The sequence below is a fragment of the Mytilus galloprovincialis genome, chromosome 1 (assembly GCF_965363235.1).
Source record: "Mytilus galloprovincialis chromosome 1, xbMytGall1.hap1.1, whole genome shotgun sequence".
NCBI classification, from domain to species: domain Eukaryota; kingdom Metazoa; phylum Mollusca; class Bivalvia; order Mytilida; family Mytilidae; genus Mytilus; species Mytilus galloprovincialis.
The window spans coordinates 51,257,468-51,275,666 of record NC_134838.1 but is presented as its reverse complement, the minus strand read 5'-3'; positions in this window follow the sequence as shown (position 1 = coordinate 51,275,666).

Below are 18,199 nucleotides of genomic sequence, written 5' to 3'. Positions count from 1 at the left end.
TTATGATAGTGTTCAATACAACTTGATAAAATGTAAGAGAAATAAACGTGATAACATACCCAATACGTTTTCAATATTTTTTTATAAATAAATTTGGTGTATTTACTGTCTTCTGATTGGTTAAAAGTATCACGCCCACTCTGATGTTGTGTATTCATACGCCAACATGTTTGTACGTTTTTATTGTTAATATAAATAGTATCAAAAGTTCTTTAAGCCTTATTTTTGATAGAAATTTATTTATAATGAATGGTAATAATTTTTTTTTAATTCATTGATCCATAAAATTAATTTTTGACTCTTCACATTTTACATAATCCGCTTCGCCATTAATAGCCATTCATTAAATATGTTAAAAGAATATTGAAAAATGATTGTGTATGTTATCTCTTTTATTTTTTCATAATAAAGTTGTAATAAACACTATCATCATACTTGACTTTTTAAACATGTTATGTATGCAATTTATATGTTTGCATTTTGTTTGATTTTTTTTTCATGATGGGGCCTCATGAAAGAATAGGTATATAGCTAACTGTGTAACCCTCTTAAAACAAAGTATTGTTGTTGTTGTTGTTTGACTCTGCAAAATATTTAGGCTTTAACATATAAAAAGACTTATATTGGAACACCCACACAGATGCTGTCACTAAGAAGCCAAACGACACTCTGTTTTTCCAAAGAATAATCAGCGGAAATTGTCCTTCAGAAGCCAAAGAACGAGCATTTAACACTTTCGTCAGACCAACTGTAAAGTAAGCCACATACAAAACCAACTTGAAATGGTTCAATGCAGAGGGGTCACATTTGTTTCCAATGACTACCAACAAACAAGCAGTGTTAGTCTCGTGATCAACAACCTTGGATGGGAAACCCTACAATCAAGAAAAGCAAAAATTAAAACAATATTACTATACCAGATACTAGTAGTCAACCACCTCGTAGATATCCCATCAGAACCATATCTCATACTAACAGGTGTTTCCACTCGAGAACATAAAATCAGATACCTGCAACCACACTGACGAACTCTTGTATATCAACATTCCTTCAATCCGAGTGCACCAGAATATTGAACTTCCTGCCACAGCCACTATATCCAGTTTGACAACCTTCGATGGGTTCAAACAGGCACTGGCCTACGTCCACCATATTCTTAATTGTAATTTTTGGATTTTAACTGTAAATACTCGTTTCATAAGAAGAAAAAGAAGAAGAAGATTTATATTGACAAAGGGTAAATCAAACATTCCGAACTTTTAATCACCATAGCTTTAGCTGTAAAAAAGTACCAAACCCTAACATGCATCTTGATGGCTACAGACTCATCGGTACTCAGAATTATCTGTCACATATCGAGACAAAACTATAGTAAGACCCTAACAGCTAGTTAGGGTTTTAGATATCGTTACGGCTTAAGACTCATCGGTACTTAGTAACATTTGTCACATATCGAGACAACACTATAGCGAGACCCTCACAGCTAATTAGGGTTTTAGATATCGTTATGGCTTAAGACTCATCGGTACTCAGTAACATCTGTCACATATCGAGACAACATTATTGCGAGACCCTCACAGCTAAGTATGGTTTTAAATATCGTTATGGCTTAAGACTCATCGGTATTCAGTAACATCTGTCACCTATCGAGACAAAACTATAGCGAGACCCTCACAGCTAATTAGGGTTTTAGATATCGTTATGGCTTAAGATCTAGACTTATCGGTACTCAGTAACATTTGTCATATATCGAGACAACATTATAGCGAGACCCTCACAGCTAAGTATGGTTTTAAATATCGTTATGGCATAAGACTCATCGGTATTTAGTAACATCTGTCACCTATCGAGACAAAACTATAGTGAGACCCTCACAGCTAATTAGAGTTTTAGATATCGTTATGGCTTAAGACTCGTCGGTACTCAGTAACATTTGTCACATATCGAGGCAACATTATAGCGAGATCCTCACAGCTAAGTATAGTTTTAGATATCGTTATGGCTTAAGACTCATCAGTACTCAGTTACATTTGTCACATATCGAGACAACACTATAGCGAGACCCTCACATCTAATTATGGTTTTAGATATTGTTATGTCTTAAGACTAATCGGTACTCAGTCACATTTGTCACATATCGAGACAACATTATAGTGAGACCCTCACATCTAATTATGGTTTAAGATATCGTTATGGCTTAAGACTCATCGGTCAGTAACATTTGTCACATATCGAGACAACATTATAGCGAGACCCTCACAGCTAGTTAGGGTTTTAGATATCGTTATGGCTTAAGACTCATCGGTACTTAGTTACATTTGTCACATATCGAGACAACATTATAGCGAGACCCTCACAGCTATATAGCGAGACCCTCACAGCTAAGTATGGTTTTAAATATCGTTATGGCTTGTGACTCATCGGTATTCAGTAACATCTGTCACATATCGAGACAACATTATAGCGAGATCCTCACAGCTAAGTATCGTTTGAGACATTTATATCAATCAATTACAAAAAAATGTGTTGTGTCGCGATAGCTTTTAAAGGGAAACACTATAAATTTAAATTACTTGTACTATGCGATTGTGCTTCAGAGACGAGGGTCGAACATTTGATTTTTTATATGTTTTTTTGTTTGGTCAAATAGAGCCGTTAGATTTGTTTGCAGTTTTATCCGACGGAATATTTCTTACTCGGCTTAATTCAGTTCACTTTGTACTCAATTATTAATTTCTAATAATCCTCCTGTCCTCCCTCAGAATGTCAAATGGTCGTCACTTTTCATAGAGAGATACATTAGCTAATACATGTATGATCGATTCTAATATGATTCCTATAAATAAAGGCAACAGTAGTATACCCCTGTTCGAAATTCATATAGGACAGAGACACACACATAATACTGTATAATAAAAACATAATACTGTATAATAAAAACATAATACTGTATAATAAAAACATAATACTGTATAATAATTAACGCAATATGTCAAAAATAAACTTACAACAAAGTTACACTAGTCTTGTAAAATCGAGATAAGTAATATTAGATGGTATAATCACGAAGAGTCAGTTCAAATGCGTACTATTTGATATGAGAACATATATTAACTGCAATGTTATATAAATGTGTCAAGATGTGGTTAGCCACAAATTGTGTCCTAGAAACACGTTCTTGGTTCGTTTTCTTCAGGCAACAAGAACACTGTGTGAGGAGAAATGAACCAAAACATGAAAAAAAAACAATTTTGAAAAGTTGTGCTATATGGACATCCGAATTGATGAAATATATAACTGTAAGTCTAGAAATATTTGCGAGGTAATTATTTTAGCGAAAACTGCAACGGGGTCGGTTTTGAAAAGCTGGAAACTCGCTTTTGAAATATTGACTTATTCAGTGTATGCTCCATTTCCTCAACGCACAGGAATTGATCTTACGTTTTACCTTTGTCCAATGCAATATTTCAATCGTAATGAAAAATGCTCGCAAATATTTCTGAATTTACAGTTATTGCACGACGCAATGTTCCAAAAGGATATAGACGAGGTAACGCAAGAAAATTTTAATCAATGTGTGGTTTAACAAAAGTTTTCAGACTAGTCAAAACCAGTAGAAATGAATGCATAGTTATAGAAATGCATAGTATAATACCAAACAAGTTAACACAATTGAAATGTTTCCAAGCTCAGTGAATCATTTTCAATTTATTTATTTTAAAAATACAAGTAATAAATAGTACTAAAATAGTATAGTCGATCGATGTCTATAAAATAAGATGTGGTATGATTTCCAATTAGACAAATATCCAACAGTCTAAACGAAGTAAATTTAAGCAATTCTATTTCACCATATTACGGCATTCAACAGTTAGCAAAACCTATACCGTATAATCAGGTACAGGTACAAAAGGCTTCGACATGAAAAATCAAAGGACTGAAGTACTGAACATCGGATGACTGCAAGTTCTTGTGGATGGTTACAAGCACGTGTCTCAGATAAAAATCACATTTCTATGATACATGAAAGTTAGGTTAAGGTACATAGACATATTAATTTCGGAGAAAAGTTCTGGTGTGAATGTGAATGATGAATAAATGACAACTTGAAGCCTTTCCATCCTCATCGTGATATATATTATATTGTAGTGATATATTCAGTTGTTATCAGTATACTCTGGTTTGTTGTAATATATTATATCGTATTAATATTTGTATAACAGCTATATATATTTCATTTTGTATATCATTCTATTCTACTATGATGATAATAGTGCAGTGCAAGTACACTTCATGGTTTTCCAGAGTTTTTTGGCAAATTGTTTTTCCGCATGCGTTAACACAATTTTTCGATATTCTTGATTTGTAATTAATATATATATTTTCTCGACAAAATATTTTCATATCATTTATCTATGTTCTTTAAAACTGTTTTTCTTATTATCAGTCTAAAACGAAAGTCACGTGGGTAAAAATGTCAGGCGCAGGCAACATAATACGGGATTGCCCTAACGGTCATCCACTGTAAAAAAAAAAGAATATGAGACAGTTCTAACAAAAAAAAACCATCTGTTTGGTTTATGCCACTACAATAAAAGACACAAATATGGCAGACATTTGTATTAGTTTCTTCTGTTCATCGGACTAGAACACCTTTTAATCTGAGTTTTACTGTTTGTTTTGAAGAGAATTTGTTTATTTCTCATTGGCTATATGTACATGTATATGAGAGGGTTGAGATCTGACAAAACATGTTTAACCCCGCTGCATTTGTCTGTCTTTCCTAAGTTATGGAATCACTAGCCTATTAGTCTTGCTTATGTTTTATAAATTTTGATTTATTTCTATCTCTTGAAGTTAAGTGCAGAGTCCATTTCTATGATAAACATACATTATTGTTTAAGGGGAAGCTGAATACCTTACCGCATCCGTGGTGGCATTGGAAACCCATTGGTGCTCTTGGATTGTTTTCCGCTCTTCGGTTGAGTAGTTATCTCTTTGACACCTTCCCTGTTTCCATCCTTCATTCTATCAAACATCCACAACCACTTCATTATAGGCGTCTAACTTAGAATTAGCACATATAGAATGTAGCAATGTTAAACATGTATGTCTGAAAGCGCTAACTATCCTACAAACCTGGTACACAGGTAGAACAGCAAAACAAAAGAAATAAGAAAAAAAATGAAAAAGATAAAAGATAAAAGAGAAGATGTGGTATGACTGTCAATTAGACAATTCTCCAAAAGAGAACAACATGACACAGAAATAAATAGCTATTATAGGTCAATATATGGCCGTCATCAATACGAAACATCCATATCACATAGTCAAAAAAATACAAATGGACCCATAAAGTCTTGACTCGGCAGATTGGCTAAAACTACTAAAATAAAGACAATAGACACACAGTGTCTAAAAACGATTTCGTCCAGTTACTGGAAGCTATTTCAAAGCCAATAACAACTAATGAATAGATCATGTTCTTCCAGACTAATTATGAGTAATTATTCCAGCATTCATGCATGAACGAAATATCAGCTAATAATGGCAATTGCATCTACAATATTAATGTATTATGATTATCTATGAAACTATTGTAGCATTATAAAACTGTTATTATTCATCAATAGCTATGTGACATAGTGCAAAGGCGATGGGAGAAGTATCAGATAGATCATGAAACTATTACAAAACTTATAGTATATTACTCATTATAAAAATCGTAATATTTTCTTCTCTTATATTAGGACTTTCTAAATATTTCTTTAACTTCTTCACCAATAAGCTATAATAAAAACATCATATTATGTATAAAAAAAATACACGCGCAACAAATCTGAATATAAGGTCTGTCTTGTCTGTAAAAAGAAGGTGAACAATTACATGGAAGCAATCAAAGACCAAAAGTGAAAGAAATATGGCAAAATAAAAAAAATAAACAACTGTGCCACGACCGCATGCTACGCCCGCCGTCTTCTGTGTAAAGTTTTATGCAATTATCATACATAGTTTCTGAGATACGGCACCATTTTTTACAAAAAAACTTAATTACTTTAAATTATAATTTTGAATCATCACAACAAATTATATAGATCTATAGATTGATATAACAAAGAAGTGTTTAAGTTTTGAAGCAATAATCATAAATCGTTTTTGAGATACGGTGCGAAATGTGAAAAAAAACTGTTTTAGTTATTAAGTCCCTTCACTCAAAAAAGTTTATCTTTTTTCACCAAAAAATACAGATCGTTTCACCATTATAAGATACAACTATGTTAAGTCTCATGAAATTTAGATAAGTTGTTCTCAAGTTACGATGCGAAAGGTTTACGAGGGACGGACAGACGAACGGACAGACGGACGCCAGACATTTGTATACTATAATACGTCCTGTCAAAATATTGACGGGGCGTCTAATCACGAAAAGACCGAGGCTAGTAAACAGAAATTAAAGATTCCACCACTGAACATGAAAAACATGCGTTTTTTTTGTAATTTACAAAATTCATAATATCAGAATGTATCGAATTTGTTTTTCTTCCAAAACTATGAGCAATCCCGCAAAATCGATTGCCTGTTACAAAAGTTGTAGCAAATCAAAGATGGCCGTACATTGTAACATGGGAGATAACCAGCTCTGTAGATCCCTTCTAGGCTGGTTATCTCCCATGTTACAATGTACATATCACATATAAAGGACAAGGAACCAGTATAGATTACCTTACGTATGAACTCTCAAAAGTATTAAGTTTGAAAATACAGAGACGTTCAGTAAACTATATATGAGCAAAATAATATATTTAAATTTTTGATAGTTTAGCGAAGCAACGTCACCACTGTTTCGGAGTTTGCTTCGCTAAACTATCAAAAATTTAAAGTCAACGTAGCGTAGTAAAGAGGACGTAACCGCTGTTTCGGAGTTCGGTATGAAAGGGGTATTAGATATGCTATAGAGATGGATAATTCACGGAAAAGTAGCATAATGTATCTTACCAAAATTTTGAAAATTATACAGTTAAACAAAAACAATACCAAATTTTGTAGACACTCTAGATTTAATGATTTAAATTGTCATTTCGGGGCCTTTTATAGCTAACTATGCGGTATGGGCTTTGCTCATTGTTGAAGGACGTACGGTGACCTATAGTTGTTAATTTCTGTGTCATGTTGGTCTCTTGTGGAGAGTTGTCTCATTAGCAATCATACCACATCTTCTTTTTTATATTTGGCTGCCTCAAAATTAGAACGAGATAAACAAAAACAAAACAAACAAAAATCGTTCTAGGTACGGTTTCAGACTAAGCTACACTATTATCAAGATAGAAAAGTCTGATGCACCAGAAAAATGTAACACGGTTTCACAAAATTAACAAAGATAAAAATGACTGCCCAATATTATATAGCTATCTACGAAAAAAGAATTAATACAGTTTAGAGTTATCTTTCTTGCTCTGCTGAATCTGTCTGCTATTTAAACGCTTGAATTTCTTAATTCTTCGTTGATAAATTTTGAAATTCAATTCAAAAAAGGCTTTAATTTCTTCCGGCTTGAGGTAAAGGATATGTTTGTAAAAAAAAAAACACCAGCAGCAGTGAACAATTGTATTCGATTTAGAGATCTTTGTATGGTATAAGATAAAGAAAATCATTTATTGTACACCATGAATTGCCCCACAAAGGCTCAATGATTTATTTCTGATTTAACTCTTTCATAGAATGTTCTATTCTCGTGTTAACATGGACAAAGTAAACATTATATTTTGTAAAATATAAATATCTTAATACCAAATGTTAGCGATGTGTAACAAAAAGACAAATGTAATGTCTATCTGGTTACAATGAGCATATGGAAAAGTCCAGAAAGAATTAAATTTCAGAAGTATGCTATAATTTTTAAAAGTTTTAACAATGAGAAACATCTAACACCGTATGATCAGCCTTTAAAAGGTTTGGACATGTGACAGAATTTAAAAGAGAAAGCAAATGACCTAATTTATAATGATACATGAACAAACGACAACTTATAGCTAGTGTCACTAGCAACATTTTTGCTGTGATATGAAAAATTGTCACTATAAAGTTTAATAATTTCAAATCTTCTACTTTTCGAATTTTATTCATATTATTATTCAGAATAACTCAGCGTCACTATACTTCTCTGAAAATTGATATTGTTCGCACTCCATTTGCTACAAACAACTTCTTTAATTTCTTTTCATAAACTATTGAACGTGGCGATTTAAAGGATTCAAACTCTTCACGCAATGCTTGTTGGTGACCGTCAGGGGAAAAATGCCACGTGACTTTGTTTCCTGGGCTTGATCTTGAAACGAGGAAACTGCTGTCTCGTAATACCGCTATTCCTTGGACGTATCCTAAACCTTTTACGGTAGTAGTAAATTTAACTTCTCCCGAAACGCTTAAAACATGAATAGTTCCTTTCTTACTTTCAGCGTAGCAAATCGTTTTCCCTAAAAGATGTAATGGTCCCTCTTTGTTTCCTTTCATTGGTATTTTGTTGACCATTGCTCCTGTGTGGTCTAGAAGTGCAATGCCAAAATTTTCGCAAACGACAGCAATAGTATCTTCGTAGGACGAAATTCCAGAAACATGATGTTTTATATCAATCCTTTCGGAAAACTGAAGCGCTCCATAATCTCGAATTTCTATGCATAGTTGACTCGGAACTGTAAGATAAAATCTGTTAACATCAAGGTAGGTCATTGCATATGGTTCATATTCCATGAAGGTCTCTTTGGCTAACTGTCCTTTGGCAGTGTATCCTAGCAACCGTTTATTTACCTTATCAACAACAAATAATCTTCCATCTGGTAAAATCATGCCACCAGTTACTTCGGGGACCAGAGCATTTGTCGAAAATGTAGGTTTAATATCTATATCTCTTTCGAAAACGAATTTAAATTTATCCATATTGTACTCTTTTACCGATTCCTCAACTTTGATAAGCATGCTTTCAGATTGTTTATCGTCCTTCGAAAGTGATTGTAAGTCTGGCGGGTTTGTTGGGTAACTTTCTACCATTTTGACATTCGCTATTGTTGGTACATCAACCACCTTTCTGACTGTTTCGTCCATTTTTAACTGCAGATTAATATTTTTAAGCGATCCTACATCCCCTTTTAGGAACTCTTCTTCCTTTCTTTGGACAACGTTTGCCTCTTTCAAAAACAAAATAGTATGGTTTTCAGTTGAATCCTCATTTATATGTATAAGATCATTGTAAAGGGATGCTAACGTACCATCCCTTTGATTGTATTCAAATATCTGGTCTTCAAGTTTATGTTTATGTCGATCCAAAGCTAAATCTATCTCTTTCTCTAACCGATATTCTAATCTTTCAAGATGTTGATAAATTCTTTCTTTGAACGTCTTAACATCAGCTTTGAGAACGTCTTTCTGATTTTCAAGCGCATCAATGTTGCGATTTCTGTCTTTTACAAGGCGTTTGAAGATATTTCTAGTTTCTTCAACTCGTTGTCTTAAAGATTTTAACTCGGCTTTGGAATTTGTACTTTTGATTGCCTCCTCGAGAGGCTCAACTCCTTTGCATTTGGCATGATCTAACTTGAAACACACCATGCAGATTGATATTTCATGTGTAGAACACCAGGATACGACTTTATATGAAGGATGGTTTGGACAAAACTCAGACCCGTATATAGATGCTGCAGTGTGGTTCATTTCATCCGAAACAGCAAACTGCACACGTTTCATTGTGGACATGTTAGAAAGTCTGCAATTAATTTCAATACCTGTAAATATCATTTACAACATGAACCATACATGTATTACCAAAATGATGGTTGCACGTGATCAATTCTATTTATTATATCTTATTAGGCTTTTTTCAACAATGTTCTGAGTGACGCTTTAGTTTAATTAATGTACAAGACTCAGCCGTTTCATCTGAAAAAAATACCCATTTATTTCAATACCATAATCAAAAATTTATAAATAGCTCTTTGTATTCTTTTGATACCTTAAATTAATTTTAAATACTTGACATTGGTTCATAGTAGAAAAGAGCAGATGTTTTGAAAAGTCATGAAAATACTAAATTAATATATGCACGTAACAATTACTAGCACAAGAACTTGACAGAAACATACTAATCTTAAGATATGAAGGTATAACTATCTCGTTGGTGTATTTCAATTTTTAAATATCTCGTTGACATATAATTATAAAAATTAATATAAAAATTGTGTAACGTATTATTAACGAAACGTGTATCATATTACTTTCCCCGAAAATTCTATACACCTTAGATACACCAACAGGATACCTATGCAAGAATTATGTTCTCCCATTTATTTGTATTGTAGTCCTGTCATGTAATGTTGTCATGTTAATGTTATATTTAAGCTTTTTTAACATTTCCATAAAAGCGGGAGGTTTTGCAAGCCATAAAATGTTCGGTACCTATATCCATTTGATATCTCGTTGACGTATTATTCACGAAACGTGTGTCCTTTTACTTTTTCCGAATATCCTATACACCTTAAATACACCAACTATATAACAATATATGCAACAAATTAAAAGCAAGTTTTCTGAACGTGGTTATACATTGTTTTAAATCATATAATGCTATTCAACATTTTTTTCCAAACTTACGTGCTATCTTCAGACCTCTAATTTTAGTTCACATTCTTTAGTGTTATTGAATTAATTAACATTTTCGCTTCCCTTCGATTGTTCTTTTATTTAAACAAAAGAATCACTTGTTCGTTTTTCACTTAAATCAATGACTTCTCTTAATACTTGAACTACCTTAATTAGCACCTGCTTTGTTGAATACAATGAAGAAATCATACATGTTTTATATTGATACTATTTAATACTGTAATGTATTTTCAATCACATAGACCTATGTCAATCCATGCGCGTAGCTACGTTTACGTCAAAATGTCCAGGCGTACACTTGAATTTTGATAAAAAAAAATTAATCAAACGAAAATAAAAAGAACTCGTTAGAAGCACATCAGCTTTATAATTCTATCTTCATTGGCTTGTAATTGCAGATCAAATTTACTTTTCAGCCAAATGGTATTATATTATATATTCGTTTATTTTCTGTCAAGTCTGAATCTATACTGTGAGTTCTATACTCATTTCCCTTTTGTTTAAAGCACTTCATCATCTTCGGAGATTCGTTTTGTGGTTTACAGTTTTGTCGAGCCTGTGACATATTTATGACGCCAAAGCAAGACTTAGCAATCCTTAATTTCGTCAGAAGTGTCAATATTTAGGTTCAGTATGTTAAACTTTTTTTTTTAAATAACAATAACTTTAATTGCCAAACCTTTGTGAAATTTTACCGGAAAGTTGAACAGAAACTGTTTGTGGTCAAATGAGTAAACTGACTGAGAGCATAATATTGTTTATGCAGTGAATTTTCCCGCGTGTTTGCTGACAAAATTAACAGGTACAGTACTTAATAGTTTTAGTCTGGGTGTAACATTTTTTTACACAACAAATTCTTTGTCAAATCGAATTAAATGAAAATTTAGCAGAATGCAAGCATTTTTTAATATTTTGGTTTGAAACAAAATTTTGAAAGTGAATTTGTTTAATCATTTTTCAATTAAGAGATAACTGTATTGTATTTGAAGCTTTAAGGACGTCCATCAAGCTTCAAATACAATACAGTTATCTCTATTCTAATGCAAAACAAGTTCATAATAAAATTTCAATCATTATTTCAGTGTAAAACCTTCATTAAAGAAAAATATGATACTGACAGACTGTATTGCTTTTTTTAAAATGAAAAATGCATAAACCTTCAAAGTTTGTCACGAAACTTGGGCCGAAACTAATATTCCAGATTAGAAAAATTATCTAAAGAAAATGTTCGATTTTTTAAAAAAAAATCCTGTAATGGGCTGATAAATGGATTCACTTTTTGCGGTAAAAATCCCAGACGGGAACCAGGGTTCAACAGAACCCTTTACGATATTTAGTATTGCACCTGAACATATATGAAGATTTATTATTACATGTTCATTTACGAAATTTGGACACAATTTTTTATTTTGGTTGCGTGCTTACCCCACGGCTCTTTTTAAACATATTTTAAAATTACTGGTTTTGACATTTTATCTTAATCCAATTACCATTAAATTTCAAATTAACAAATGAATAATTTAACATAACTAATAAACCATTTAGAATCTAAGTATGTTGCTATTGGTGAGTTTTTAATAACAGGAATGGTATCTATTCTCTAAAACTCGTTGGCTTTTGGCGATTTAGCTCCCTAACTCTAACCCACTACCAGCAATTGTTTGACATGGACATGTTTGGGGTCCTCGGATCCCTTGCCAAGGTTCGGGCGTACACGTAAAAAATGACCTAGCTACGCCACTGCAATCTGATGTCTTATTGATGTTGTTACCATTTATTGTATCATTGACGTTTTACCGTTGATGCGTTATCGAAGAAACAAAGTTTGATCTCTCATTGACGTATAATTATCATTTGATGTTTGAATAATTCTTATATGATTTGCATATTAAGGATGACGTTGATATGATTGGTCAAGAGGACTTCCGGTAGTTGATCTTGACGTTGGTTATTTTTCGATAGACGACGTTGACCGAAATTCTTTTCGTAACCAATGTAAACAAGATGGCGGCGATAATAACACCAACGTAAACATAATGTATTTTCACTGCAAGTTAATCGTTAAATTAAATAATACACAAAAACATTCTTTTGAACGATAATAAGAGTTTTTGCAGTTTATTTTTTATCAGATAGCAAATTTCATTTAATACATATTTTTGCGTTTACCAACCAATATATTCATGCGCCAGGTCTATTCAATGGCATAAATATACAATTTACGAGTGATAAAGGTAACGAGTATGGTAAAATATAATCCCTATCTTCTATTTTAGAGAATTATAAGGATTAAACGTCTTTTGAAAGGAATTTATTGGTTTATAAACTGGACCAAGTCACCCACAAACATATCGTTTGTGAGTGAATTGGTCGAGTTTATGCACCAATACAGTTTATAGGAAAGACCGCCCTCCATCCAATAATAACCAAAGCTATGGTGGCGTCCTCATTGCCATATCAACACAATTACTATCAAATGAAATCAGAGAATTACAAACAGACTCTGAAAGTATATGGGCAGAAATAAACATGACACATGCAAGAAAACTCATACTAGGCTGTTACTATAGACCACCTTCAGATAATGGCATATCACTTGAAAATCTCAACATTTCACTTAATCGCATCAACAATAATACAAAAACCACTGTGATGCTAGGTGGCGATTTCAACCTCGGCCACATGCATTGACTGGGAAGTACCATGCATTATTCCCGGCAAACCAGAAATTAAATTGCACACACAACTCTTAGACATCATAAATGACCACTCTTTAGAGCAAATTGTAAATAAGCCTACTAGAGGTGACCGAATACTTGACCTCCTACTCACAAATACACCAAGTATAGTTAACAAGACAGAAACTATGCCCCCTATTGGGAATGCGGACCACGACATTGTCTATTCTGAATGCAATGTATCTTTAAAAAGAAACAAAAAACAACCAATCAAAGTATTACAATATACCAAAGCTGACTGGAGCAAAATAAAAATAGATTTAGGAACACTCTTATGCAAAATTAAAGAGCAATTTAAAGAATCAACCTCAAATATTCTATGGAATACATTCACAGATACTCTTACACAATCAGTAGAAGCTAATATCCCTCACAAATTAGTTACAAACAAGAAAAAAGTACCATGGTTTAACAACAAGCTTAAAATTGATATCAACAAAGCAAAACGACTTCATAAAAAGAGTAGAAAAAATGAACAACTGAAGAAAAAGTACAAGCATCTCAAAAAATCAATTCAAACAGATATGAGAAGATCCTACTGGAACTACATCGAGAACATGATATTTGATCTCCCAGTAAACGAACCAGATAATCCCATATTTAAAAGACAACCTAAAAACTTGTACAGCTATATCAAAAACATGAAAAATGACAGTTCAGGCATTGCAGCATTAAGAAAAGATGGCATACCAACTGATAACACCGAAGAAAAGGCCAATTTGCTAAACAATCAATTTCAGAAGGCATTCTCAACAGAAACATCCAGTGAAACAATACCTGACATGGGAATTTCTAACCATCCAAAAATGAACACCATACAAATTTCAGAGAAAGGCATACAAAAACTACTAGGAAAGATTAACCCACACAAGGCCACAGGGCCAGATGGCATATATGGGCGTGTGCTTAAAGAACTAAGTACTGACATCGCGCCCATAATAACATTAATATTTGAAAAATCCCTGAACACCGGAAAAATTCCTACTGACTGGAAGCATGCCAACGTCTGCCCAGTATTCAAAAAGGGAGATAAACACAACCCTATCAACAACAGGCCTATATCCCTAACATGCATCCTATGTAAGATCATGGAGCATGTATTAGCAAGTAACATCATGGCACATCTAGAAAATCACAACATTCTATACGATCTACAACATGGGTTTCTCTCCTCAAGATCTTGCGAAACCCAGTTAGTGTCATTTATACAAGAACTGGCAAAATACAGCAATGACAACATGCAAATTGACGTAATTGTGATGGACTTTGCCAAAGCATTTGACAAAGTCCCTCACAAAAGACTACTAGTACTTCATAAACTCAAACACTATGGTATAGACAACCAAACATTGAACTGGATAGAAGACTTTCTTTCACTTCGCACACAAACGGTATTACTGGAAGGCACCAAATCTGAACAAATACATGTCACTTCAGGGGTACCTCAAGGAACAGTACTTGGTCCTATCTTATTCCTGGTGTACATAAACGATCTGAATGATTATATAAAACATGGCACTCTTAGACTTTTTGCAGATAATAGCATCATATACAAAACCATTAAAAATAAAGATGACTCAAAAAAATTACAAGAAGACCTATCAGCAGCAGCAGGAAAGTGGGAAGAGGACTGGCTCATGTCCTTCCATCCGGACAAGTGTTCAGTCCTCCAAATAACAACAAAGAAAACACCTCTCCCATATGACTACATCTTACATGGGCAGACTTTGCAACAAGAAACATCTACTAAATATCTTGGCTTAACAATACAAACTGATTTAAAAATTTAACAAACACATAAATAACATCACAGCAAAAGCAACAAAACGACTGAATTTTATCAAAAGAAACCTTAAAGTCAGCTCGCAGTCAGTTAAAGAAAAGGCCTATATCTCACTTGTGAGACCAAAGCTAGAGTATGGTAGCTGCATCTGGGACCCACATACAAAATCTCAAAAATCACAAATAGAAATGGTCCAAAGACGTGCAGCCAGGTATATATGTAATCGATATCATAACACCAGCTCTGTGACAAACATGCTTAACCATCTTAACTGGCCAACACTTGAACTTAGAAGAATAAGAACAAGGCTTATATTTTTCTTTAAAATTATACACCACCAAGTAGCAATATACCCCATGAACCTGTTAATACCATCAGACAGTCGAACAAGACAATACACTCACAGTCACTCATTCAGGTACATACAGGCAAAAAAAGACTCATATAAATTTTCATTCTATCCTAGGACAATCGTCCAATGGAACCTTTAACCAGTTACTGCTGTCCAATGCACCACAGTTGAAGCATTCAGAGAACAGATTCCTATATCTGTTCTCAACCAATACTACACCATGTAATGTAACACCTTGTAAATAGTTTTATCTTATATGTACAGTGAAAATCAAAAACAAGTTATTATTTCTTTATTAAATTTTTTTTAATGTAAATATAAAATTGTAAATTTTACCAACGCATGAACGGCACATAGTCATCAATATTATGATGGAGTGCGAAAACTAATGGAAGAGAAGAAGATAAATTCCTTTCAAAAGGCGTTTAATCCTATAATAACGTGTTGTCATTTGCTGTTTCCTTGACGTGTTGTATCTTATTGAAGTAAAACCGTTTGCTCATTTACTTATTGTCGTTTGCTATTTCTTTTTTCGTCTTATTGTTTGACATCTTATTTACAAATTACAGTTTGATATCTCATTGACGTGTTTGCGTTTGATATCTTATTGGTGTATTATCGTTTGGTATCTCAAGGGCGTATTACCGTTTGATATCCAACTGACGTAAATCGTTTTTGATATTCTATAAATGCATTTCCGTTTGATATCTCACTGACGTATTATTGTTTAATATCTCGTTGAAATATTTTAGCGTTTGATATCCCGTTGACTTATTTATGTTTTTTTTTTAACTCATTGACGTTTTACCGTCGATATCTTATTGATATATTATCATTTGATATCTCGTTGATGTATTGCGGTGTGATACCTCATGGACGTATTTACTTTGATATCGCTTTGACATATCATCGTTTGATATTTTACTGACGCATTGCCGTTTGGTATCTAATTGAAGTCTTAGCGTTTGATATTTTATTGACGTTTTACCGTTGACATCTCATTGACGTATTGCCATTTGATATCACATTCACCTAAATTGTTTAATATCCTATTAACGCATTACCGTTTGATATCTCACTGACGTATGATCGCTTGATATCTCGTTGACTTATCAACATTTGATATCTCGTTGACTTATCAACATTTGACATCCATTGACGTTTTACCGTCGGTAATCAATAGAGATATTATCATTTGATATCTCGTTGGTGTATAACCGGGTGATATCCCATGGATGTATTATCGTTGATATCTCTTTGATATAGTATCGTTTGATATTTCAATTACATACTGCCGTTTAATATCTAATTGACGTCTTGGTGTTTGATATCTTATTGACGTAATACCGTTGATATCTCGTTGGCGCATTGCCATTTTATCTCTCGTTTAATATCATGAAAACGCATTACCGTTTGATATATGTATCTCACTGACGTATTACCGTTTGATATCTTGTTGACGTATTACCGCTTGGGACATCACTGACGTCTTACCGTTTGATATCTTTTTAACGTATTTCCGTGAACTTTGATATCTCGTTGACGTATTATCTTTAATATCTCGTTGACATATTATCGTTAATATTTCGTTGACGTATAACGGTTTCATATCTCGTTGACGTATTACTTATTGACTGCCAAAATCATAATCAGTGATTTACTCAAATATTCAACATATAAGAACATAATAAAACGTATCATCAAATTACAAAAAGTTCAACAGAAACAATTAGCAATCCATGGACTCGATATAATGTATCAGTATTTCGTGTGTGTATTAGACTAGATGCTATCTAACTAAGCCATTAAGACGACCTTCGAAGAATAACAGTCAGGTCATGTGACCCGATATAAATACACCAAAGACAAGAACGTACAATCGCAATGTTTTTCCTTTCACTTTTTAAACAATTGAAATAAAATTGACTGCTGATAATAGCAGAATTATTTTCAATATTGATTTTTACTGTTATACTGGGTGCTTAAAAGAAAAGAGGCAAATATTTGATGCATATCCGGACGATTAAAACATCTGATCGTCATAAGATCAGAAAGGGAAAAAAACACTTCAAACAAGACAGTCAACTACATGTACATCAAAGATTCCTGGTCAATCCGATTGAACTTAGTTTGTTCAATCCTCAAATTACTTTTTCGTTTACGATCTACGAAATCACGAGATAATGAAATAAACCGAATAATAAAGATCGAATTAGAAAATATACCTACATTCATTTGGTGATATCGTTGTTAATAAAATTCAGTTAAATATTAAAAATGAAAATCAAAGATGTCAAAGATTTTTTTCAGTGACTATATATGCTAACTTCACTTGAAAACATTTCTTCTTTAAATTTCATTTTCTTTTTTTGCATCATTGCGAGCATTTACATAGTAAAACTTTATTTATTGTGTTCAATGGTGTATTTTATTTCCTTCCTGCATGACGTAATTAAGACAGTTAATTTAATTAGTCTAATGAATTGATTTAATAAGCTCTGGATGATCAACGCCATCACACGCAATTTTATACTTCATATCTGTTAGTGATTTTTCAATATCGATCTCTTAAAACCTTTCTTTTAACTAAAGGTAAAATGATATACCTAAGTTTTTACAGGTAAAAGGTAATTCTCTTTTGAATAGCTTCACTAATTGCTTTCCACAAATATTAAA